The sequence below is a fragment of the Scyliorhinus torazame genome, chromosome 15 (assembly GCF_047496885.1).
Source record: "Scyliorhinus torazame isolate Kashiwa2021f chromosome 15, sScyTor2.1, whole genome shotgun sequence".
NCBI lineage: Eukaryota > Metazoa > Chordata > Chondrichthyes > Carcharhiniformes > Scyliorhinidae > Scyliorhinus > Scyliorhinus torazame.
In genome coordinates this window covers 158362839-158387938 of record NC_092721.1, presented here as the reverse complement: position 1 = coordinate 158387938, position 25100 = coordinate 158362839, and the positions used below count along the sequence as shown (strand labels likewise).

Here is a 25100-nt window from a genome sequence, read left to right as displayed (position 1 = left end):
GTCCCGGAGGACTGGAGAATAGCCAATGTTGTTCCTCTGTTTAAGAAGGGTGGCAGGGATAATCCCGGGAACTACAGGCCGGTGAGCCTTACTTCAGTGGTAGGGAAATTACTGGAGAGAATTCTTCGAGACAGGATCTACTCCCATTTGGAAGCAAATGGACGTATTAGTGAGAGGCAGCACGGTTTTGTGAAGGGGAGGTCGTGTCTCACTAACTTGATAGAGTTTTTCGAGGAGGTCACTAAGATGATTGATGCAGGTAGGGCAGTAGATGTTGTCTATATGGACTTCAGTAAGGCCTTTGACAAGGTCCCTCATGGTAGACTAGTACAAAAGGTGAAGTCACACGGGATCAGGGGTGAACTGGCAAGGTGGATACAGAACTGGCTAGGCCATAGAAGGCAGAGGGTAGCAATGGAGGGATGCTTTTCTAATTGGAGGGCTGTGACCAGTGGTGTTCCACAGGGATCAGTGCTGGGACCTTTGCTCTTTGTAGTATATATAAATGATTTGGAGGAAAATGTAACTGGTCTGATTAGTAAGTTTGCAGACGACACAAAGGTTGGTGGAATTGCGGATAGCGATGAGGACTGTCTGAGGATACAGCAGGATTTAGATTGTCTGGAGACTTGGGCGGAGAGATGGCAGATGGAGTTTAACCTGGACAAATGTGAGGTAATGCATTTTGGAAGGGCTAATGCAGGTAGGGAATATACAGTGAATGGTAGAACCCTCAAGAGTATTGAAAGTCAAAGAGATCTAGGAGTACAGGTCCACAGATCACTGAAAGGGGCTACACAGGTGGAGAAGGTAGTCAAGAAGGCATACGGCATGCTTGCCTTCATTGGCCGGGGCATTGAGTATAAGAATTGGCAAGTCATGTTGCAGCTGTATAGAACCTTAGTTAGGCCACACTTGGAGTATAGTGTTCAATTCTGGTCGCCACACTACCAGAAGGATGTGGAGGCTTTAGAGAGGGTGCAGAAGAGATTTACCAGAATGTTGCCTGGTATGGAGGGCATAAGCTATGAGGAGCGATTGAATAAACTCGGTTTGTTCTCACTGGAACGAAGGAGGTTGAGGGGCGACCTGATAGAGGTATACAAAATTATGAGGGGCATAGACAGAGTGGATAGTCAGAGGCTTTTCCCCAGGGTAGAGGGGTCAATTACTAGGGGGCATAGGTTTAAGGTGAGAGGGGCAAAGTTTAGAGTAGATGTACGAGGCAAGTTTTTTACGCAGAGGGTAGTGGGTGCCTGGAACTCACTACCGGAGGAGGTAGTGGAGGCAGGGACGATAGGGACATTTAAGGGGCATCTTGACAAATATATGAATAGGATGGGAATAGAAGGATACGGACCCAGGAAGTGTAGAAGATTGTAGTTTAGTCGGGCAGTATGGTCGGCACGGGCTTGGAGGGCCGAAGGGCCTGTTCCTGTGCTGTACATTTCTTTGTTCTTTGTTCTTTGAACACAGAACAAGGAGAATACAGGCGAAAGGCGGAGGAACGGCTGAAGCGGAGGTGAGCGCGAGACGACAACGGCAGCGAGATCCGTCCGGGTGAAGCAAGTGACAACACCAACACCAAACCCACTCGAGTATTGCCCACTGTAATTGTTTCTCCGGCACCCAAATGTATATTTACCTCCCCAGGCTCCACCCCGCCCTCCCTCCCCCCCGTCCCCCCCACAAACAGTCGCCTACTTATGTGTTGTAAATAATTTTGCCAGTTGTACAGAGTTGCTGCTGTTGACCTGGTTCACAATACCCTACCAGTTATTCTACGTTATTTTTTATTTTATTTTTTATTATTACTTTTGTTTTTGGTATGTTTGGGTGTGCCCTTCTCTTCTATATATATATATATACATATGTTTCTTATTCTGTGTACATAACGGTAAATATACTTTGTTCAAAAACCTAATAAAAAAACATTTATATGAAAAAAAGAATTAATCATCAATGGAAACCTGTTGAAAATGCATTGTTTTCATTGACTGATGCAGAAGTAAAATTAAGACAGAATAAGAACGGACTGTGAAGCACCTCCTTATGAATCAACTCAGTTTGTGTATAATCATGGTGTTAATGTTGAAATAGACCATAAACTACTGATAGCTCTATGAAATAATTGAACATTTGTCATTTGGAAGTACAAAGGATTTAACTCTAGGATTCCACGCAGACTAGTTGAACTTACGTGCACCACAACTACACTATCAAGAACAATGGGCCAGAATGCAAATTTCAAGGAAACGTTTACATTGATACATCATTATGATTATGCCAATATCTGACTAAAAGATGAATTTAATCAGAATAGAGGCAAATTAGGATGAAACATTTACTTGATCAGAAATAAAACAGGGTTGGTCTCTATATAGGGTGGCACAATAGCACTGTTGCTTCACAGCACCAGGGACCCAGGGTATGTACTAGCGATCAAGTTAACTAAAAAGGCCATTTAATGTTTTGTCCTTCAGCTGTTAAAGCTGATACTAACCTAGAAAACTGGCAAAAGCTGGTCCACACTTCAAAAAAGGCTGGTGCATTCCCAAAAGCTGGCAACTCGAGAATGGCTATGGCTCGTAGAAGTAAATAAATATGTAGGCTTTGTAACTTAAGCTGCAGGTACACAAAATATCATGCATTTTTTACTGAAGGGGAAAATAAATATTTGTCACTCTGGGTAGATGTACCAATCTGAGCAAGAAATAAAGCAGGCCTTAGCAGCTTTGGACCTTTTACTATGTTAAAGGCACTATCAAAATGCAGCATTTCTGCTGTTGGTGTGATCTTACTCTGTGGGTATTGTGGGCAGTGCTGATATGGACACTTGCAGCAACTGGTTATCTCAAATACTCCGCTGTACAAGTAGCATCAGCCAGTTGGAGGATTAACTTCATAATTCATACTTGGTTACGATTAAGTCATTGAGCTGCAGAAGAATTCGGAGAAATCGTTGAATGTCATGTTGTAAAATGATTTTAATAGGGAGGAGGAAGGAGGTTTTGATGAGGATTTCGAAGGTAAACAGGAAACGAGTAAGATGGAGAGACCTGGAGAAGTGGCTGTGGGTTTGAGATAGCTGAAGATATCGAGTCGCTTGTCAGGTATAGTATGCATCAAAGACTGCATCTTTTTTGAGCTTGTGCTGCTGGCAGAGAATTTTGGCCAATGGCATCGTTTATCCAAAATCACAGACTCACAAACCCAAGATGTTGCACCCTCCAATTTTAATTGATTAAAGAGTTGTAGGCAGCATTTCTGTTAATTCTTGATTTGCATGATACTCATTGGCAGCACAATTTTAGGTAACAACGCCAGAAGCGTTTCAAGTCGAAAGAGATTTTTTATTTAAAAAGACATGGTAAACATTCAATTGCAATTTATTAATATGTGTCCTTCAATTATAAAATGAGTGTAATGAAGATGCAGCAGTTGTATTCAAAATGTCAGATCATATAAGATCCCATATGAAGGATGCACTCAAGTGACTTAAGGCATTATCGCAATAAATGTACTGAAATGATTGTCAAGAGTTATGGTTAAGTCAATATTTACAAAATAAGATACAAGGCCATTCAAAAGAAGAGTTTGACATCTTAATGTTTTATTTTAACATACTGCAGGTCTATTGCCAAAGAGGCAGACAAATGAGTCCTGTAATCTGTAACATAAAAATGTCTGTTGGGGACATAAATGACACATTGGTTCCAGGAACATAATTTTATTAAAATCAAAAATGTCACTGCACTTAGCTCTACACAACCCAGTTGTATATCTAATCAAGGGTATCTAATGCAATTGATTAAACTGCTTAATGTCCATAATGTGAAATAGCCAGACCTATCTTCAGGCTGTTTCACAATAAGGTCTTCTTGATAAGCCATTTATTATCATTCAGCATGTACAACCTTCACTTGATTGACATTAGAGAAGCTGATATGACTTTCTCGGCCAGCAGCAACACTGGGGCATTAAGGCACCACTAATGCTGCCATAACAGCCTGACAGAAACTCCGGGTAAAACATTGGACAGCACCTGGAACTGGCATAGGGACTGTGACAAATGATTAGCCCGCTTCCATTCCTTCCAATGTAGACAGCATGGAAACTTCTTGCTGTCTGTTCATTTACATGACTGTAGGGTATAGCTGAATGGCTATGTGACACAGGAGTGGAAAATTTGTCCATCTCAGGCTTGAATATATTCAATGATGGTGAACCCGCACCCCTCTGGGGTAAATAATTTTAATGATTTATGACACTTTGTGTCAAGAAATTTCTCTTCATCTCAATCCTAAATGACCAGTGCTTTATCCTGAAACCCTTGTTCTATTATTTCAGACTGAGATGAACAGTTTTTTGGTCTCTCTGGGAATCAAGGGCTATGTGAGGTGGGAAAGTGGAGTTGGAGCATGGTGGCACAGTGGTTAGCACTGCTGCCTCACAGCGCCAGGGACCCATGTTCAATTCCGGCCTTGGGTGACTGTGTGGAGTTTGCACTTTCTCCCCGGGTCTGCGTGGGTTTCCTCTGGGTGCTCCGGTTTCCTCCCACAGCCCAAAGATGTGCAGATTAGGTGGATTGGCCATAGCGTGTATGGATATGTAGGTTAAGTAGGGTTATGGGGTCAAGGGGATAGGACGGGGGAGTGGGCCAAGATAAGGTGCTCCTTCAAAGGTCGATGCAAACTCAATGGGCCGAATGGCCTCCTTCTGCGCTGCAGGAATTCTCTGGTCTTAAAAGGGACTTACATCTTGACTGGAGCACATGATGGAATTAATTTTAAGAGTGCGTTTGAGCTAGGGAAGACTCAATAATGGCACAGAGCAAGTTGCAAGATTCTACCACACAGTCTGGAAGCCTTGGTTCAGGAGTTGGAACGAGGAGAGAGGTCCTCAGTCCACAGGGAATGGGAGAAGGTAACTATGGTGGTGGATGCCAAGGTAGTGCCTGGATGTAGTGCCACAAGAAGTTTAACAAACTCATGCAACTGGTCAAAGTCAGTGAATTCATCATCCGATATAATTTCCCACCAATTGCATCATAAGCCTTATACACTGCTCAATACACCAGGCTCCCATCACTCACCTGCCAATGCTCTTTACCAACCTCACCCTTGCAATGACTATACGCATCACACAGGATCCTCACAGCTTGCACAAACCGCCAACTATTTTAGCACAACAGGCACCCAAACAGATTACATTACTTTCAATTGCACATTTTCCTCTCTCTTGCAGGTCGAGCTGGACACGATAACAAGCAGCAGCACCTAATTGGTGAGGGCAAGGCTACATGTCCTCACCCCAATGTCCACCATCCTTGGAATAGCCTTAACTGAGGCTGTAACCAGCTGTGGGGCTGAATCTATCAAAGGCAGGTTTATACTTATTCCTGCTATTCACATATACTTCCTCATGAGCCCTCAGTTTCTTCTGATTCACAAGCTGCAGATGGTTTAAGAATTCATTTTTTGCTTTAGCTGCTCCAGCTCCTCAAATTCAACCCTATGCACTTCTTTTCAAATATCCAAAAACGGCAATCTAGAAATGAGGTGGTGTAGGAGCAAGAAGTGGAAGAGGAAGGAGACTGATGAGGAAGAGGCTATGTCACTGAATCGCATGTGCACAGGCACCAGTTCAGATACAGGCATTGTGGGTATTTTCAAGGTAGCTTTGGGGCACTGGGTATGAGTGACCAGAGCAGAGGAAATGGTAGGCGAGCTGCCAGCTTTCTTGAGGGTGAATTTGCCCCGAAGTTCTGCTCCAGAGGAATTAGATGAGGGTTCTGCTGGGGTGGCCTGCAGAAAAAGGTTGATTGGTATGTGCACACAAATACTTGGTATATTGGCAAGTCTGCCAGTAAGCCTGTGATCACTGTCTAGAAGCATGAAGGAGCAAGCTGAGTTATGGGCCCCACCATGAGGGAATGTTTGATGGCTGTTGTCCCATATTCCATTACAGCACCAGAAAAGCCACACCATATGCGAGTTCTGCAAAGGAAACTCAGACTGAAATTATGCAAGCTTGCCGTTGCATGCTCAGACAACTGCCATCATGGCTGGGAACACCAGTGTTCCAAGGGGTTTCCAGGGTCTCGCAGCATTCAAATGGCCTGTTCCCCAATGCATTGCTAGGATTGCTGAGGTACCACCCTGGGGGAGTGAAGTTGGCGCCGTGGAGAATGGACCTGCTGCCCTCCCACAGGAAGATAGGATTCATCCATCCACCATGCCAAGGTGGTGCAGTACAAGAACCAGAACAGAATTGTTCGAGATTGTCCTGCAAGAAGATCCAGAACCTCACACTCATGTGGCGGGTGGGAAAAACGGCATGATTCCTGCTGGGTGGCAAGATAACTGAACACACACAATCGTCCGCTTTTCAGCTCATTAAATATGCATCGGTGAAGAGCTCGGTGAATTGTGTGCTGGAACAAGAAGTCGCCACCCTGTCATGTGAGTAATGACTGTGGATGATCTTAAATGTACAAACCTGCTTAGTCAATCACCAATTTCCTCTCCTCTCTATTCCAGGTACCAGTAAGAAAGAAGAAATCTGATCATGTAAGGATCCAAAATGTAGACCCCAAATAACCCAAATCTGGAACTTCAGTTGCATTCATTCTCACACAATCACACCACAGTGAGCAGCCTTTATTTTCACATCTACAACATCAGGAAATGCAGATGTCTCTGACACTGATAGCTGCCCATACACCGTCAGCATTAAATCTCAGGCAGACATGATTTGGGCTCCAGAGAAGTCCTCATCAGGTTGTCTAATGTCTGTTGTTTATGGATGGCACAAGTAGTAGTTGCGACTAACATTATATCTGTTTCTCCGATGTGTAGCAATGGCGTTACTTTATGATAGTGAGTCTATGAAAAAAGCTATCAAACTCCGAAGCCCAGCGGCATCCATGTATCTCTGCAGGTAGATGTTGCGTCCACATTTAACGATGTACGCCATTCCTTGCTGAGTTCCCACTTTCCCACGATGATGCTGAACCAGGCAAGTAAGGACCATGGGAAACTTACAAATGTCTACAAGAGGGGTATGAGTGTGTGATGTCAGAGGTTGGTGTTCATCTTGATGAAGATATCTCCTTACCTGTGATAATCTTATATTGGACCTGGATGGCCTAGGGGTGTTTTACATGCTCCTTGTGTAAGGGCACAGCACACAACTCCATCTAGATTCATTGCATGACTGTGCACTCATTGACTTAGGGTGTATAGAAAGTAAGGCCTTTGTGAGCTGCACCATGTCGAGGACTGTCATGCTCTGAAAGCGATGCATTTGCAAATTCCCCAAAGTCCTCTGCATTGCCTAAGAAGGGAAGGTGTTGCCTTTGGCTGCTGTGTCAATAATCAGTGGGCCTGGATTCACCCTAATGCAAAGTTCATCCAGAACTTGTCAGGATTCCAATGTGTGTATGAACCTGAGTGTTTATAACTAATCACCCATCGACCTGGTGCCGCACTCTCTGTGAGGGAATTGCAAACAAACCTCACTGCTTTACTGTATGATGTAGAGTTAAAGGTCAGTGCATCCTAATGTGCAACGGTCAATTGGGGGAGGGGTCAGTGCAACTTGAAGCCTCAGCGTTATGCATGTGTTTTGTGCGTACATTATGTATGTTCAGGACACGTTACTGAGCTGGTCTCACACTGACATCCCTGTGTGATTTGAAATTTCACTCACTCAAAAGCTGCCATGCACACTGACTTGCTGAGGCCATGGCTACTATGAAGGGTTGCTTAAGGACGAGCGCGAAGGGAGTGCTTGTAGTGTGCATGTAGCTTCTGTGCAGCAGCCATAGCCCTTGATTGTTTAACCCTCCTCTTTTCACATGCTTGTCAGGAACAGATGGTCAGACCAACCTCACTGCGGACCCAAGACTTAATGGACTTTCACCTGAATACACACCATTAGTAAATGAGCAAAGCTTGTTCATTGTGTATTAGATCCATAAATCCTGCACTTAGCTGAGTCCTGTTCTCCAAGGCATAGCAGGAAATTAATAGGTTGTCCCTTCAATTGGCCTGAAATGGTTGTGCTGAACTCCTTTCACATGCCTCGAGACCCCTCCCATTTGATTTTTTCAAGCTTGTTTTTTCCAACTGAGTCATTGATCACTGAAGACCAACATGGTGCTTGTTACATTTAAATCACATTCACGATTATTCAGATTCACATTCAGAATGATTAAGATTCATATGCAGATTGATTCCAATCACATTCAGAATGTGACCAGCTTCCAACCTCCCCCCTATCACCAAGGTTCCTCCCATCCTCCCCCACAATCGGGCGGCATGGTGGTTAGCTATGCTGCCTCACAGCGCCGAGGACCTGAGTTTGATCCCAGCTCTGGGTCACTGTCCGTGTGGAGTTTGCACATTCTCCCAGTGCCTGCGTGGGTCTCACCCCCACAACCCAAAGATGTGCAGGTTAGGTTTATTGGCCACGCTAAATTACCCCTTAATTGGAAAAAGAAATGTCCTCCTCCACAATCACCACCTCCTAATTCCCATCCTTCCTGTAACTGTCCAGCTTCCCCTCGCCTTTGACACTATCATTGGCCTTGTTGATATTCCTGCTCTCCTGTGATCCTTTCATCGTTGATATTCCCATTTCCTTCATTGACCAAAACTCTCCCTGTCTTAAGGCTACATGCACTATTACTTTTGAGACCCACCCATGAGACCATCCAATACCTCTCCATGACTTTTTAGTTGCCAACCTACAGAATCCAGATGCCTCCCCTGAATGTTTCTGTGCCCTCTGCTTCATGAGTCTCTAACCCGCAGGACCAAATAAATGACTTAGTTGACTGACCATGCCCGACACACCATTCTGCCAGAGAGGCCTTCGCTCGTCCAAGAACAGGCCCAAGACATGCGAGCAATGCAGAGCCCTATTGCATGACCCATGCAGCCCATATGGCATGTCTCGTTAATGCCCACTACCTGCATACAGTTAAACACAACTAATATACAATTATCACAGTAGACCATGATGAATCATGAGTATACTGCAGGGCTCTTCCAGAACAGTCTAGACCATGGAAGCATTGCAGAAGCAGCCATTGTTCTGGAAGAACCACTGCTTGATCACATTCTGTGTGGTAGGAATGTCAGTCGCATGCTGCCTACATGAACATATGTTTTTTTTTTTAATATGTTTATTTAAAGTTTTTCCAACAAAAATTTTCAACCAGTTACCCTGCCCCCCCCCCACCCCGTAACAGAAAAGAAAAAGACAAAAGAGCAAAACAAAACATAAACATATCCAGCAGACATAGTACAGAACTTATACAATGGGTTTCTCCCGCACATATTAACCCTCCCATATGTTTGTACAAATACTACCTGGGAAAAAACCCTCCCCCACCCACCCAAATATCCACCCCCGAAAGAAATACGCCCCTCCCACCCTCCCCCCTCCCTGGGTTGCTGCTGCTGCTGACCGAGCTCCTTCTAGCGCTCCGCGAGATAGTCTAGGAACGGTTGCCACCACCTTAAGAACCCCTGCGCAGTCCCTCTCAGGGCAAACTTTATCCTCTCTAGCTCAATGAACCCTGCCATGTCATTTATCCAGACTTCCACACTGGGGGGCTTTGCGTCCTTCCATAATAGCAAGATCCTCCGCCGGGCTCCCAGGGATGCAAAGGCCAGAATGCCGGCCTCTTTCGCCTCCTGCACTCCCGGCTCGTCCGCCACCCCAAATAATGCCAGCTCCCAACTTGGTTTGACCTGGACTTTCACCACTTTTGTGAGGGCCACGAAGAATCCAGCACGAGTTTTAAGGATACAAAGTAATAACATTTATTTACAATAATATATATATATATATAACAGCAGCAGCAAACTCCCTTGCTGCACACTTCTTCCTGCTGGTTTCTAAACTGGCCAGCTTTATTTATACTCGGAGTTTACTAATGGTTTCTCCGCCCCCCTCAATGGGGAAGCTCATACTCCCACAGGATTGTGGGATTGTCATTAGTCCCCAACCAATGGTAAGTAGGCAGGTTATAACAACCACCTTGGACATAGTCCTAGCGAAACCCCTCCAGAACCCTTCCAATGCCGGACACGACCAAAACATGTGGACGTGATTCGCCGGGCTTCCCGAGCACCTCCCACATCTGTCCTCCGCCCCAAAGAACCTACTCAGTCTCCCCCCGTCATATGCGCTCTGTGAACAACCTTAAACTGTATCAGGCTGAGCCTGGCACATGAGGAAGAGGAATTAACCCTATTCAGGGCATCCGCCCATAGACCCTCTTCAATCTCCTCCCCCAACTCCTCCTCCCACTTGCCCTTCAGCTCCTCTACCAAAGCCTCCTCCTCTTCTTTAATCTCCTGATATATCGCCGAAACCTTGCCCTCTCCAACCCATACACCCAAAATCACCCTGTCCTGGATCCGCTGTGCCGGGAGCGACGGGAATTCCCTCACCAGCCGCCTCACAAACGCCCTCACTTGCATATACCTAAAGGCATTTCCCGGGGGTAACCTGAACTTCTCCTCCAGCGCTCCGAGGCTCGCAAACATCCTGTCTATAAACAGGTCCCCCATCCTTCTGATCCTTGCCCGATGCCAGCTCCGAAACCCCCCATCCATCCTCCCTGGGACGAACCGGTGGTTCTCCCGGATCGGGGACCACACCGAGGCTCCCATCTCACCCCTATGTCGTCTCCACTGCCCCCAGATCTTTAGTGTTTCTGCCACTACCGGACTCGTGGTATACCTTGTCGGCGAGAGCGGCAGTGGTGCCGTCACTAGCGCCCTCAGGCTCGTTCCATTGCAGGACGCCATCTCCAACCTCTTCCATGCCGTCCCCTCTCCCTCTATCACCCACTTACGGATCATCGCTACGTTGGCTGCCCAATAATAGCCCTCCAGATTCGGCAACGCCAGCCCTCCCTTGTCCCTACTATGCTCCAGAAACCCCCTCCTTTCCCTCGGGGTCTTGTTTGCCCACACAAATCCCATGATGCTCCTTCCTACCCGCTTAAAAAAGGCCTTGGTAATCCTAATAGGAAGGCACTGGAACACGAAAAGAAACCTCGGGAGGACCATCATTTTAATCGACTGTACCCGGCCCGCTAGCGAGAGTGGCAACACATCCCATCGTTTGAAGACCTCCTCCATCTGCTCCACCAGCCGCGTCAAATTAAGCTTGTGCAGGGTCCCCCAGCTCCTAGCTACCTGGATCCCCAAGTACCGACAGCTCCTTTCCGCCCTCCTCAACGGTAGGTCGTCTATCCCTCTTCCCTGGTCCCCCGGATGCACCACAAAGTGCTCACTCTTCCCTACATTGAGCTTGTAGCCCGAGAAGTCCCCAAACTCTCTTAGGATCTGCATGACCTCCACCATCCCCTCCACTGGATCCGCCACATACAGCAACAGGTCGTCTGCATACAGCGACACCCGATGCTCCTCTCCCCCTCGGACCACCCCCCTCCAGTTCCTGGACTCCCTTAATGCCATGGCCAAAGGCTCAATTGCTGATGCAAACAACAGGGGGGACAGGGGGCACCCCTGCCTCGTCGCTCGATACAGCCGAAAATACTCCGACCTCCGCCAATTCGTAGCCACACCTGCCACCGGGGCTCTATATAGGAGCTTAACCCAACTAATAAACCCCTCCCCAAACCCAAACCTCCGCAACACTTCCCAGAGATACTCCCACTCCACCCGGTCAAAGGCCTTCTCCGCGTCCATAGCTGCCACTATCTCCGCCTCCCTCTCCATCGATGGCATCATAATCACATTTAGGAGCCTCCGCACATTGGTGTTTAGCTGCCTGCCCTTTACAAATCCCGTCTAGTCCTCATGAATCACCCGGGACACAGTCCTCAATTCTCGTTTTGCCAGCAGCTTAGCGTCCACATTGAGGAGCGAGATCGGTCTATATGACCCACATTGCAGTGGGTCCTTGTCCCACTTCAGGATCAGCGCCCCAGACATTGTCGGGGGTAGGGTCCCCCCTCCCTTGCCTCATTGAAAGTCCTCACCAGCAACGGGGTTAACAGGTCCGCATACTTCCTGTAAAACTCAACCGGGAACCCATCTGGCCCCAGGGCCTTCCCTGCCTGCATGCTCCCCAGTCCTTTAACCAGCTCCTCCAACCCAATTGGCACCCCCAAACCAGCCACCCCCTGCTCCTCCACCCTCGGGAACCTCAGTTGATCAAGAAACCTTTGCATCCCCTCTTTCCCCGCTGGGGGCTGAGATCTTTACAGCTCCTCATAGAAGTCCTTAAATGCCCCATTTACTTTCACCGCACTCCGCACCGTAGTTCCCTGCTATCCTTGACTCCGCCTATCTCCCTCGCTGCCATCCTCTTACAGAGCTGATGTGCAAGCATCCGGCTTGCCTTCTCCCCATACTCGTACGTCGCCCCTTGTGTCTTCCTCCACTGTGCCTCTGCCTTCCCCGTGGTCAACAGGTCGAATTCCGACTGGAGACTTCGCCGCTCCCTAAGTAGTCCCTCCTCGGGGGCCTCTGCATATCTCCTGTCCACCCTTAGGAACTCTCCCACTAACCTCTCCCTTTCCCTGCCCTCTCTCTTCTCCCTGTGAGCCCTGATGGAGATGAACTCTTCCCTGACCACCGCCTTCAGCGCCTCCCAAACTACACCCACCTGCACCTCCCCATTGTCGTTGGTCCCCAAATACCTTTCAATGCACCCCCGCACCCTCCCGCACACCTCCTCATCCGCCAGTAATCCCACATCCAGACGCCACAGCGGGCGTTGGTCCCTCTCCTCTCCTAACTCCAGCTCCACCCAGTGCGGGGCGTGGTCTGAGATAGCTATGGCCGAGTACTCCGTTCCCTCCACTTTTGGAATCAGCGCCCTGCTGAAAACAAAAAAAACTATCCGGGAGTAGGCTCTGTGCACGTGAAAAAAAAAAGAAAATTCCCTGGCCAGGGGCCTAGCAAATCTCCACGGATCTACTCCCCCATCAGGTCTATAAACCCCCTAAGCACCTTGGCCGCAGCCGGCCTCTTCCCCGTCCTAGAACAATCTAATGCTGGGTCCAACACCGTGTTGAAATCCCCCCCCCATTATCAAGCTTCCTGCCTCCAGATCTGGAATCCGCCCCAACATACACTTAATTAATCCAGCATCATCCCAGTTTGGGGCGTAGACGTTCACCAATACCAACCACACTCCCTGTAGCCTACTGCTCACCATCACGTATCGACCTCCATTATCCACTACAATATTCTTGGCCTCAAACGACACCCACTTCCCCACCAGTATTGCCACCCCTCTGTTCTTTGCATCCAGCCCCGAATGGAATACCTGTCCTACCCATCTCTTTCGTAACCTGACCTGGTCTGCCACCTTCAAAGGTGTCTCCTGAAGCATGACCACGTCTGCCTTTAGTCCCTTTAAGTGCGCGAACACTCGGGCCCTCTTAACCAGCCCGTTCAGGCCCCTCACATTCCAAGTTATCAGGCGGACTGGGGGGCTTCCCACCACCCCCCCTGCTGACTAGCCATCTCCTTTTCTGGGCCAGTCCCGTGTCTGCGCCTCCCACACCCTCCCATCCCCCAGGCTGGGGATCCCCGTCCCGACCACCTCTTCTGTTTCCAGTTCCCCATCGGACAATGCAGCAGCAACCCAATATCCCCCCTCCCCCCCTCCCCCCCGCTAGACCCATGTCAAGCTCTTTTGCTCCCCCCATAACACTCCCGTAAGTCAGCTGACTCCTGCTGACCCCGGCCTCCCCCTCCATCCCATTGACCTTCCCCGTGTGGGAATCCCCCCTCCCCCTCCTCGCCAGCAGTCAGTGAGCGCTCCTCCACACCCCCCTCCGTCTTTCCCTAACGCGGGAGAAAGCCCGCGCTTTCCGAAGCCGGCCCCACCCCCTCTGGCGCAGCTCCTTTTGCGGCCTTATCTCAATTTCTCCATCCCCGGGCCTCCCCTCCCTCCAGCACCGACGCCCACATTCGCTCACAATCTCCCCATCAGATCTCTTCCCCCATCCCCATCCATCACCCAACCCGTGCAACATTCCCGGCACATAGATAAAACTCTGTATACAACCGACATCCCCCCCACAACCACAGACCCTCAGTTTGAGTCCAACTTTTCAGTTTGTATAAAGGACCAAGCCTCTTCGGGCGTTTCAAAGTAGTGGTGTCGATCCTGAAACGTGACCCACTATCGCGCTGGCTGCAGCATTCCGAACCTCACCCCCTTCCGATGGAGCACCACCTTGGCCCGATTAAAACCAGGGGCGAGATTCTCCGACCCCCCGCCGGGTCGGAGAATCGCCGGGGGCTGGCGTGAATCCCCCCCCGGCCGGTTGCCGAATTCTCCGGCACCGGATATTTGGCGGGGGCGGGAATCGCGCCATGCCGGTTGGCGGGCCCCCCCCCCCCCCCGCGATTCTCCGGCCCGGATGGGCCGAAGTCCCGCCGCTAAAATGCCTGTCCCGCCGGCGTAGATTAAACCACCTACCTTACCGGCGGGACAAGGCGACGCGGGCGGGCTCCGGGGTCCTGGGGGGGTGTGGGGGGGGCGGGGCGATCTGGCCCCGGGGAGTGCCCCCACGGTGGCCTGGCCCGCGATCGGGGCCCACCGATCCACGGGCGGGCCTGTGCCGTGGGGGCACTCTTTCCCTTCTGCCTTCGCCACGGTCTCCACCATGGCGGAGGCAGAAGAGACTCCCTCCACTGCGCATGCGCGGGAAACTGTCAGCGGCCGCAACGCTCCCGCGCATGCGCCGCCCGGAGATGTCATTTCCGCACCAGCTGGTGGGTCATCAAATCCCTTTTCCACCAGCTGGCGGGGCGGAAATTCGTCCTGCGCGGGCCTAGCCCCTTAAGGTTGGGGCTCGGCCCCCAAAGATGCGGAGCATTCCGCACCTTTGGGGCGGCGCGATGCTCCGCTCCTTCTTGGCCCATCTCAAAGCACACTCTCTATCCACGAGACGGTGAAACCTCACCACCACCGCCCGTGGCGGCTCATTGGCCTTGGGTCTCCTCGCCAGGACCCGATGAGCCCCATCCAGCTCCAGGGGATACGGAAAGGCCCCCGCTCCCATCAGCGAATTGAGCATCGTGCTCACATATGCCCCGGCATCAGCCCCCTCCACTCCTTCAGGGAGACCCAGAATCCGAAGATTCTTCCTCCTTGACCTGTTCTCCAGGTCCTCGAATCTTTCCAGGCCACCTCCTGTGCAGCGCCTCGTGCGCCTCCACCCTCACCGCCAGGCCCATGATCTCATCCGCATTCTCCGCGGTTTTCTCCCGCACCGCCTGGATCGCCGCCCCTTGGGCCTTCTGGGTCTCCACTAACCCCTCGATCGCCGTCAGCATTGGCGCCAGCACCTCTTTCTTCAGCTCCCCAAAGCAGCGCTTGAGAAACTCCTGCTGCTCCTGCACCCATGCTGTTTGATCTACGCCCGCCGCCATCTTGTTTTTTTCTCCCTCGCACTTTTCGCTGCTCCAAAAATGCTTTTTAGACCGCTCCACTCCTGGTCCAATCCATATACTATGGAGGGGGGACCTTGCTCACCTTCCCACACTAGAGGTTGTCGAATAAATTGCCGTTGGGGCTCCTCAGGATAGCCCAAAAGTCAGTTTTAGCGGGAGCCGCCGAATGTGCGGCTTAGCTCCGCATAGCCGCAACCGGAAGTCCTACATGAACATATGTTACACACCGGAGGCGGTTGGTTCTTGTCAACATTAGCCAACCATTGGTTTCTCATTGCAACTCAAATGCTGCTGGTTACAAATAAAAGGATCATGACAATACCCAGGATAACTGGTGCCTAGTTTTGTTGCACGTCAGCTGGATTTGAGGGAGTGGAACATCTTAGGGTTGCAATTCATCACTAAGTTACATGCAGCTCTCATGTGTGCAGTCAGTGGCAACCTGCATGGTATGGGAACCTGATCAACAAGGCATCAGAAGTAGATGGAATCCCTGCCAAAGCTCTAAAACATGGACGAGAAACACTATTGGCGCGAATACTTGACATAATTTCCCTTATTTGGGAGGAGGAGAACATGCCAGATCTCAGAGATGCCGTAATCGTGACCGTCTTCGCGAAAGGTGACAAGTCCAACTGCAGTAACTACAGAGGAATTTTCCAGCTGTTGACCACAGGGAAGGTCTTCGCAAGAGTCCTCCTGAATCATCTTCTCCTTGTGGTCGCAATGCAGATTCCATCCACTAAGGGGCACAATGGACATGATCTTCACCACGCTGCAACGACAGGAGAAATGCAGGGAACAGCATCAAACCTTTTACGTGGCCTTCTTTGACCTCACAAAGACCTTCAACACTGTCAACTGTAAAGGGTTATGGAGCATCTTCCTCAGTTTCGGCTGTCCCCAAAGGTTTGTCACCATCCTTCGTCTACGCCACGATGACATCAAACCTTGGTTTTGGGCGGGGGTGGGGTTCGCGCCGCGCCGGTCGGTGGCCGTTGGCAGCAGCCCCCCCCCGGCAATTCTCTGGGCCCCGTTGGGCCGAGCGGCCGCCCGTCTTTGGCCAGTCCCGCTGGCGTGAAATGGACATGGTCCATCCCGGCAGGACCTGGCTTGGAGGGTGGCTAGCGGGGTCCTCGGGGAGGCGCGGGGGGATCTGGCCCTGTGGGGGGCCACCACGGTGGCCTGGCCCGCGATCAGGGCCTGTGCCGTGGGAGCACTCTTTCCGTCTGCGTCGGCCTCTGTAAGGCTCCGCCATGGCCGGTGCGGAGAAGAAACCCCCTGTGCATGCACAGGAAACACGCCGGCAGTCCTGCGCATGTGCCAACTCCGCCGGCCGGCGGCGGCCCTTCACTGCTGGTTGGCGTGGCGCCAACCCCTCCAGCGCCGGCCTAGCCTCCGGACATGTGGAGGATTCCGCAACTTCCGGGCGGCCCGACACCGGAGTAATTCGCGTCACTCTTGGAGCCGGCACGGGCCGCCCCGCCAATTCCGGGAGAATCCCGGCGAATGTCTCTAATTAACTATTCTGCAGGGAACCCTCTTAATATAAATTAAAATCCATCCGCCCAAACTTTTATAATGCTTTGATTGCACCTCTGTCTCCAAAAAGCGTAGCTGTCTTTCAAATCAGGATTTCTAAAACATGACTGCAGCAGTCCCAGGCTTTTAATCCCTACTACACCAAATACATATATCTAAAATTCCTACATTTCTCACAATAGTGAAATGGAGCCATCACACACACACTGACCTGGGGCGTCATTCTCCGACCCCCCGCCATGTCGGAGAATCACTGGAGGCTGCCGTGAATCCCGCCCCCACCGGTTGCCGAAGTCTCCGGCACCGGAGATTCGGCGGGGGCGGGAATCGCGCCGCGCCGGTTGGCGGACCCCCCCGCTGGATTCTCCGGCCCGGATGGGCCGAAGTCCCGCCGATAAATTGCCTGTCCCGCCGGTGTAAATTAAAGTACCTTTCTTACCGGCGGGACAAGGCGGCGTGGGCGGGCTCCGGGGTCCTGGGGGGGGCGCGGGGCGATCTGACCCCGGGGGGTGCCCCCACGGTGGCCTGGCCCACGATCGGGGCCCACCGATCCGCGGGCGGGCCTGTGCCGTGGGGGCACTCTTTCCCTTCCGCCTCCGCAACGGTCTCCACCATGGCGGAGGCGGAAGAGACTCGCTCCACTGCGCACGCGCGGGAAACTGTAAGCGGCCGCTGACGCTCCCGCGCATGCGCCGCCCCGACATGTCATTTCCGCGCCAGCTGGCGGGGCAACAAAGGCCGTTTCTGCCAGCTGGCGGGGCGGAAATCCCTCCGGCGCCGGCCTAGCCCCTCAATGTCGGGGCTCGGCCCCCAAAGATGCGGAGCATTCCACACCTTTGGGGCGGTGCGATGCTCGTCTGATTGGCGCCGTTTTGGGCGCCAGTCGGCGGACATCGCGCCGTTTGGGGAGAATTTCGCCCCTGGATTTTCACTGGAGTCAGGGTACTCGGGGGCCTTTCCCCGACTGTTTGATTTTGGGTACTGCCTGTAAAGAGCGTGGGCTGATGTCTGCCAAAGCAGTTTTTGGGAGCGAGCATGTTTGGATTGGATTTGTTTATTGTCACGTGTACCGAGGTACAGTGAAAAGTATTGTTCTGCGAGCAGCTCAACAGATCATTAAGTACATGAGAAGAAAAGGGAATAAAAGAAAATACATAATAGGGCAACACAACATATACAATGTAACTACATAAGCACCGGCATCGGATGAAGCATACAGGGTGTAGTGTTAATGAAGTCAGTCCTTAAGAGGGTCATTTAGGAGTCTGGTGACAGTGGGGAAGAAGCTGTTTTTGAGTCTGTTCGTGCGTGTTCTCAGACTTCTGTATCTCCTGCCCGATGGAAGAAGTTGGAAGAGTGAGTAAGCCGGGTGGGAGGGATCTTTGATTATGCTGCCCGCTTTCCCCAGGCAGTGGGAGGTGTAGATGGAGTCAATGGATGGGAGACAGGTTCGTGTGATGGACTGGGCGGTGTTCACGACTCTCTGAAGTTTCTTGCGGTCCTGGGCCGAGCAGTTGCCATCCCAGGCTGTAATGCAGCCAGATAGGATGCTTTCTATGGTGCATCTGTAAAAGTTGGTAAGAGTCAATGTGGACATGCCAAATTTCCTTAGTTTCCTGAGGAAGTATAGGCGCTGTTGTGCTTTCTTGGTGGTATCTGTTCTGGTGGGTGGACCAGGACAGATTTTTGGAGATGTGCACCCCTAGGAATTTGAAACTGCTAACCATCTCCACCTCGGCCCCGTTGATGCTGACAGGGGTGTGTACAGTACTTTGCTTCCTGAAGTCAATTACCAGCTCTTTAGTTTTGCTGGCATTGAGGGAGAGATTGTTGTCGCTACACCACTCCACTAGATTCTCTATCTCCCGCCTGTATTCTGACTCATCGTTATTCGAGATCCGGCCCACTATGGTCGTATCATCAGCAAACTTGTAGATGGAGTTGGAGCCAAGTTTTGCCACGCAGTCGTGTGTGTACAGGGAGTAGAGTAGGGGGCTAAGTACACAGCCTTGCGGGGCGCCGGTGTTGAGGATTATTGTGGAGGAGGTGTTGTTGTTCATTCTGACTGGTTGTGGTCTGTTGGTCAGAAAATCGAGGATCCAGTTGCAGAGTGGGGAGCCAAGTCCTAGGTTTTGGTTTCTGCTTCTTCCCTAGTTTTGTGGTTATGACATTTGAAGATTGCCTGGACTCTTGGCAGAAGGGCTGCTGATATCTTAACACCTCCCTCTTTGACTCCCAGTGGCAGAGAGAACTCTGGGGCGAAATTCTCCCCCAACGGCGCGATGTCCGCCGACTGGCGCCAAAAACGGCGCCAATCAGACGGGCATCGTGCCGGCCCAAAGGTGTGGAATGCTCCGCATCTTTGGGGGCCGAGCCCCAACATTGAGGGGCTAGGCCGGCGCCGGAGGGATTTCCGCCCCGCCAGCTGGCGGAAATGGCGTTTGTTGCCCCGCCAGCTGGCGCGGAAATGCGGCGCATGCGCGGGAGCGTCAGCGGCCGCCGACAGTTTCCCGTGCATGCGCAGTGGGGGAAAGAGTGCCCCCACGGCACAGGCCCGCCCGTGGATCAGTGGGCCCCAATCGCGGGCCAGGCCACCGTGGGGGCACCCCCCGGGGTCAGATCGCCCCGCGCCCCCCCCCCCAGGACCCCGGAGCCTGCCCACGCCGCCTGGTCCCACCGGTAAATACCAGCTTTGATTTATGCCGGCGGGACAGGCAATTTCTGGGCGGGACTTCGGCCCATCCGGGCCGGAGAATTGAGCGGGGGGTCCCGCCAACCAGCGCGGCCCGATTCCCGTCCCCGCCCAATCTCCGGTACCGGAGACTTCGGCGGGGGCAGGGGCGGGGGCGGGAAGCACGGCGGCCAACGGCCATTCTCTGACCCGGCGGGGGGTCGGAGAATGACGCCCCTGATGTTTGGGCATTCCTGCTGTATTAGCCCTTAACTCACAAATTAATTTATCAGAATCATGGTTCGAACTGGGTTCAAAATCTCTTGGTTTTGCAGCTGTATGGCTACTTCTTGCGCTGCTTCAGCACAGGCTCAGCTATTCAATTCAGAGCTGGCTGCCATTAATCCTGCCGTGTCAACTACGCAGGTCAACTGCCGCCAATTTTCCGGTCGCCGGAGAATCGCGTCCCGGTGTCGGAGCGGTGTGGCAGGAATCTTTCCCGCATCACCGCCGATTCTCCGACCCGCGAGAATCCCGGCGGGTTGTATTAGCCACTCTCGAATTCCTGTAATAATAATCATTTGGGCAGCACGGTAGCACAAGTGGATAGTACTGTGGCTTCACAGCGCCATGGTCCCAGTTCGATTCCCCGCTGGCACACTCTCTGTGCGGAGTCTGTACGTTCTCCCCGTGTCTGCATGGGTTTCCTCCAGGTGCTCCGGTTTCCTCCCACAAGTCTAAAGACGTGCAGGTTAGGTGGATTGGCCATGATAAATTGCCCTTAGTGGCCAAAAGGGTTAGGAGGGATTATTGGGTTATGGGGATACGGTGGAAGTGAGGGCTTAAGTGGGTCGGTGCAGACTTGATGGGGCGAATGGCCTCCTTCTGCACTGTATGTTCTATGTTCTATCTTAATAATAATGATCTTTGTTAGTGTCACAAGTAGGCTTACACTGCAATGAAGTTACTGTGAAAAGCCGCACCCTTTTCAGCTGTCTGCAACGTCACAGATGCCTGCTGCTGAAATTGTTCCGTTTGCTCAGCCTCTCGGGACTGTTTTGGGGGTTTTGTGGGGTAACACCTTCCAGCCTGCGAGGTCATTCCCCAACAGAGGAGTGGCCCCTGCATGGGCAAGTTTGAGATGACAGCCGTCCCCACCAATCTATCCCGGAGAATATTCATCTTTTTTCCCCAGTCTTTGGAATCACTTGGGGGCATTGCCCCTTTACACGTGGAATCCTGACAGGTTCTGGTGCCTTCCTTTGCATTTTCACAAAGGGTTAAGATTTTAGTGATAAAGCTACATTGCTTTGGCTGCATTGGCATACTGCCTGTAACGTTTTCACATGCCAGCCCTATTCCCTTAAATGGCCCAGTTTGCCACAATTAAAACAGACAGTATTTGGTCTTGCAGCTCCTTCTGCTACATTTCTTCTTTTTAAGGGAAGGTCTTTTCCAATTTTTCCTCATTTCTTTTCCCTTCGGATCTATTTCCTTCCCTCTGTTTCCCTCTTATCCTTTCCCTGCTGCTACAAACCTGACGACCCCTAGCTGCTGTGAATCAGAGGTCTAGCAGACAGTTCATTACCCTCAGTCTTCATAATCGCATTCTTTACTGAGGTACCAATTTGTTGCATTTTAATATTGTAAGGGAGACTGATTTTGAACTCCCCTGCCGACACCAGCTCTCTTATTCCTCACACACAAACACGAGGAGAACTCCCCCAACTAATGAGGGGAACCCCCCCCCCCCCCCCCCGCAGTGGGGCCCCCGAGAAGGCACACCCACCACTGCTGTCTTGTACTGCCTACTGGAACTGCCCCAACACCCTGACACTGCCCCCCCCCCCCCAGATATAGGGGCCTGGTTGGGCCGCACCTGGAGGACTGCATGCAGTATTGTTCCCCTTACCTCAGTAATCGTGTTTCTGCCACAGAGGAAGTGCAACAAATGTTCGCCAGACCCGTTCCAGGGATGGCAGGACTGTCTTGTGAAGGGAGATTGGAGAAACTGGGCCTGTATTCTCTAAAGTTTGGACGATTGAGAGGTGATCGCATTGAAACCTACAAAATACTTAAAGGAATCAACAGGGTAGATGCAGGTGAGATGTTTCACATGGTTGGGGGAGTCCAGAACCAGGGGGCACAATTTCAAAATAAGGGGGAAGATACTTGGGACAAGATGAGGAGAAATTTATTTTAAGGGGATCAGGAGTTACTGGGAGAAAGCAGGAGAATGGGGCTGAGAAACATATCAGCCATGATTGAATGGTGGAGCAGCCTCGATGGGCCGAATGGCCTAATTCTGCCCCTATGTCTTATGGTCTTACACAGAGGGTTGTGAATCTTTGGAATTCTCTACCCCCGAGAGCTGTGGAAGCTCAGTCAATGTGCATGTTCAAAGCAAAGATTGAGGGATTTCTGATTAACAATAAAGGGTTATGAGGGGGCTGGCACGATGGTTAGCATTGCTGCCTCACAGCACTGAGGCCCCAGGTTCGATCCTGGCCCTGGGTCACTGTCCATGTGGTCACACCCGCAGAACACAAAAAGATATGCAGGGTAGGTGGATTGGCCATACTAAATTGCCCCATTGGAAAAAAATTGGGTAATCTAAATTTCTTTACAAAAGCAATAAAGTGTTATGGGGATAGTGGGTGTAAAAGGCGTTGACGGACCCAAATCGCCATGCTCGTATTAAATGGTGGAGCAGGCTTGATGGGCTGGTTGACCTACTCCTGTTCCTATGTTCCTATCCCCACTGACAATAGTTGGGTCCAGGCTGGCAGGAGACTGAGTGGCATCTCCCATAGGGCACTGCTCCAGGCCACAGCTCGAGGTTTCTTCACTCCTCTTTCTTTTGTTTTCAGCTGTTTCTCCTCAGCTTGCTCTCGACGTGATGGGCACAGTTGAAAATATCTGAGTGCTCACAATGAGTTCAGCCAGAGTAATTGCTTCAGATCCTCCAATGATAGGTTCCCTCCCTCCCATCTCTGCAGCTTCACTAATCACAGATTCTGGGCGAAATTCTCCCATCCAGCCCATGGGGAGAATTGCCAAAAGGTTGGAAACACGCCGACGTAAAATTGCACAGCAATTCTCCCAATGGTGGGTTATTGGCAGGTTGGTCTTCCCGCTAGCTGACAGCATTCATTTACATGCGTTGCCAGCTTCCCAATAGGCGGTGCGTGCCGGGGAGGGGGACGGGGGGGGGGGGGGGGGGGGCAGGGGTCCGTGCCCGGGAGGTGGCCGGGGGGGGGGTCCGTGCCGGGGAGGGGGACGGGGAGGTGCGTGCCGGGGAGGGGGGCGGGGGGTCCGTGCCGGGGAGGGGGACGGGGGGGATCAGTGCAGACATCGGTGCACCGGTGCATCCGGGCAGTGACAGATGCCCTATATGCCATTGCGCACCGCTACATCCGCTTCCCTGTGGACCGGGCCAGCCAAGATGCCCGGGCCGTGGGCTTCTCTGCCGTGGCCGGGTTCCCCATGGTCCAGGGCGCGATTGATGGGATGCACGTCGCCGTGCGGCCACCTGCAGATAACAGGGCCGTGTTCACCAATAGGAAGGGGACCGATCACCGCATGATGATCCTGCACGTCTGCGCCCGTTACCCGGGCAGTGTACACGGCTCATATGTGTTGTCGCGGTCATACATCCCCGGCATGTACGAGGGACGCCATCCCCGGCTGAGGGGCTGGTTGCTGGGCGACAGGGGCTACCCATTGCGATCGTGGCTGATGACGCCTAAACGGAGGCCATGCAATGAGGTGGAGAACCGCTACAATGATGCCCATGTAGCGACAAGGGGAGTGATAGAGAGGTGCTTTGGTGTGCTGAAGATGCGTTTCAGGTGCCTGGACCTCTCTGGGGGGCACCCTCCAGTATCGGTCAGATAGGGCCGGCCGCATCATTGTAGTGTGCTGCGTCCTGCACCATATAGCCCAGCAGAGGGGCGATGTGCCGCAGGCAGAGGACGGCGGAGTGGAGGAGCAGCAGGAAGAGGCGCAGTCCTCCCCAGATGAGGGGGATGGGGGCAATGGTCAGGGCAGATGGGCTAGACATGGGTGGGTGGCTGTCCACCGTTACCGGGCACAGGACAGGCTGATAGACGCCCGCTTCACTGACTAGATGGGCGTGGGAATCGGGTAGTATGGCCATGGCAACACCCGACCACCCACACCCCCCCACCCATCCACCCACCCAGTTGCCGGTGGACGCGTGTCTATTGCAGGCCATGGAGGATGATGACAACCCGCTCTGCGATGAGCTCCTGGCTCCACATCGTTGGACGATGTCTGACCCATGGCCACAGTACCACCATCCACCCGGACCATCCCTGCATGCGGCTGTGACACTGCAGCGCACGGTCCCGTCCTCTGCCCGGGGGGATGTTGATGGCGGCCCAGGGGGAAGGGGGCAGACTCACCTGGGGCTGAGGTAAGACCACCCCTCACACACACACTTGCGCTCAACGTACATGACACCCCTACACGCTTTGGACAGAGCACAAAGGCAGCTTCTGTAGGTGTAACATTGACTTTAATAACGAAAGGAGTTCATGCACGTGCCCTAGCCCCTAAAACTCATCTGTGCCCTGCACCCGTGCCAACTTACTCAGTGTCTAATTGTTTGGCCTTACAGGCCCTTTGACTACGCCTAGGTGGTTCCCCAGACGGTACAGCAGAACTGGATGTGGGCTCCTGCGATTCCTGCCCTCTGACACGGGATCCCTTTGGCGGCAGTTTCCTGGGGCGTCCTGACCTAGATGGGCCAGGCTGCGGCCCGGGCGACTGGGATGGCGAGCTGCCAGCCTGTCCTGCCCGTTGCCCACCCGATGCACCTGGGACGGAAGGGGGGGAGCCCGAGGTGTTGAGGTGTTCTGGGACCTCCCCTACAATAGGACCCAGAACGGGCCATAGCACCTCCTCCTCCCTCGGGGTGCCCGATGGCCCCCAGGCCTCTACATGGGTGGGGGATGCAAACGGACTGGCCATCCGACGCCCCACCGACATCTGGCGCTACCAGTCCTGGAGGCCCGTGCTGGTATCGACAGGGGTCTGCAGGTTTGAGGCCATGGAGCTCAGGGGGTTGGCAAACCCTGTCTGTGACTGTGCGATGCTGGCTCGCACATGGGCAATGGCGCCGATGCCCTCAGCGATGGCCTGCTGAGACTGGGCCATGGCCTGCTGAGACTGGGCCATGGCCTGCAGAGACTGGGCCATGGCCTGCAGAGACTGGGCTATGGACTACTGAGACTGGGCCATGGCCTGCAGAGACTGTGCCACAGAGTTGAGCTCCTCTGCCATCTTCCGCTGGCGCTGGCTCATGGCCTTCTGTGAGAGGGCAGCCATGTCCTGGGCCACAGACGCCGCCGGCACGGAAAGCCCCAAGCCTCGCAAACCGCTCCCCATGTCTGACA

General features: G+C 52.3%; 1 long non-coding RNA gene across 1 annotated transcript in view; it reads left to right on the top strand.

Annotated features, from left to right (window-relative positions):
- Positions 1-3131, top strand: part of LOC140391444 (uncharacterized) — a 74210-nt gene extending 71079 nt beyond the window's left edge. The window contains exon 3 of the long non-coding RNA XR_011935071.1: positions 2995-3131. This is a non-coding gene — a long non-coding RNA (uncharacterized lncRNA). The remainder of the gene's footprint in view (positions 1-2994) is intronic.
- The last annotated feature ends 21969 nt before the right edge of the window (positions 3132-25100 follow it).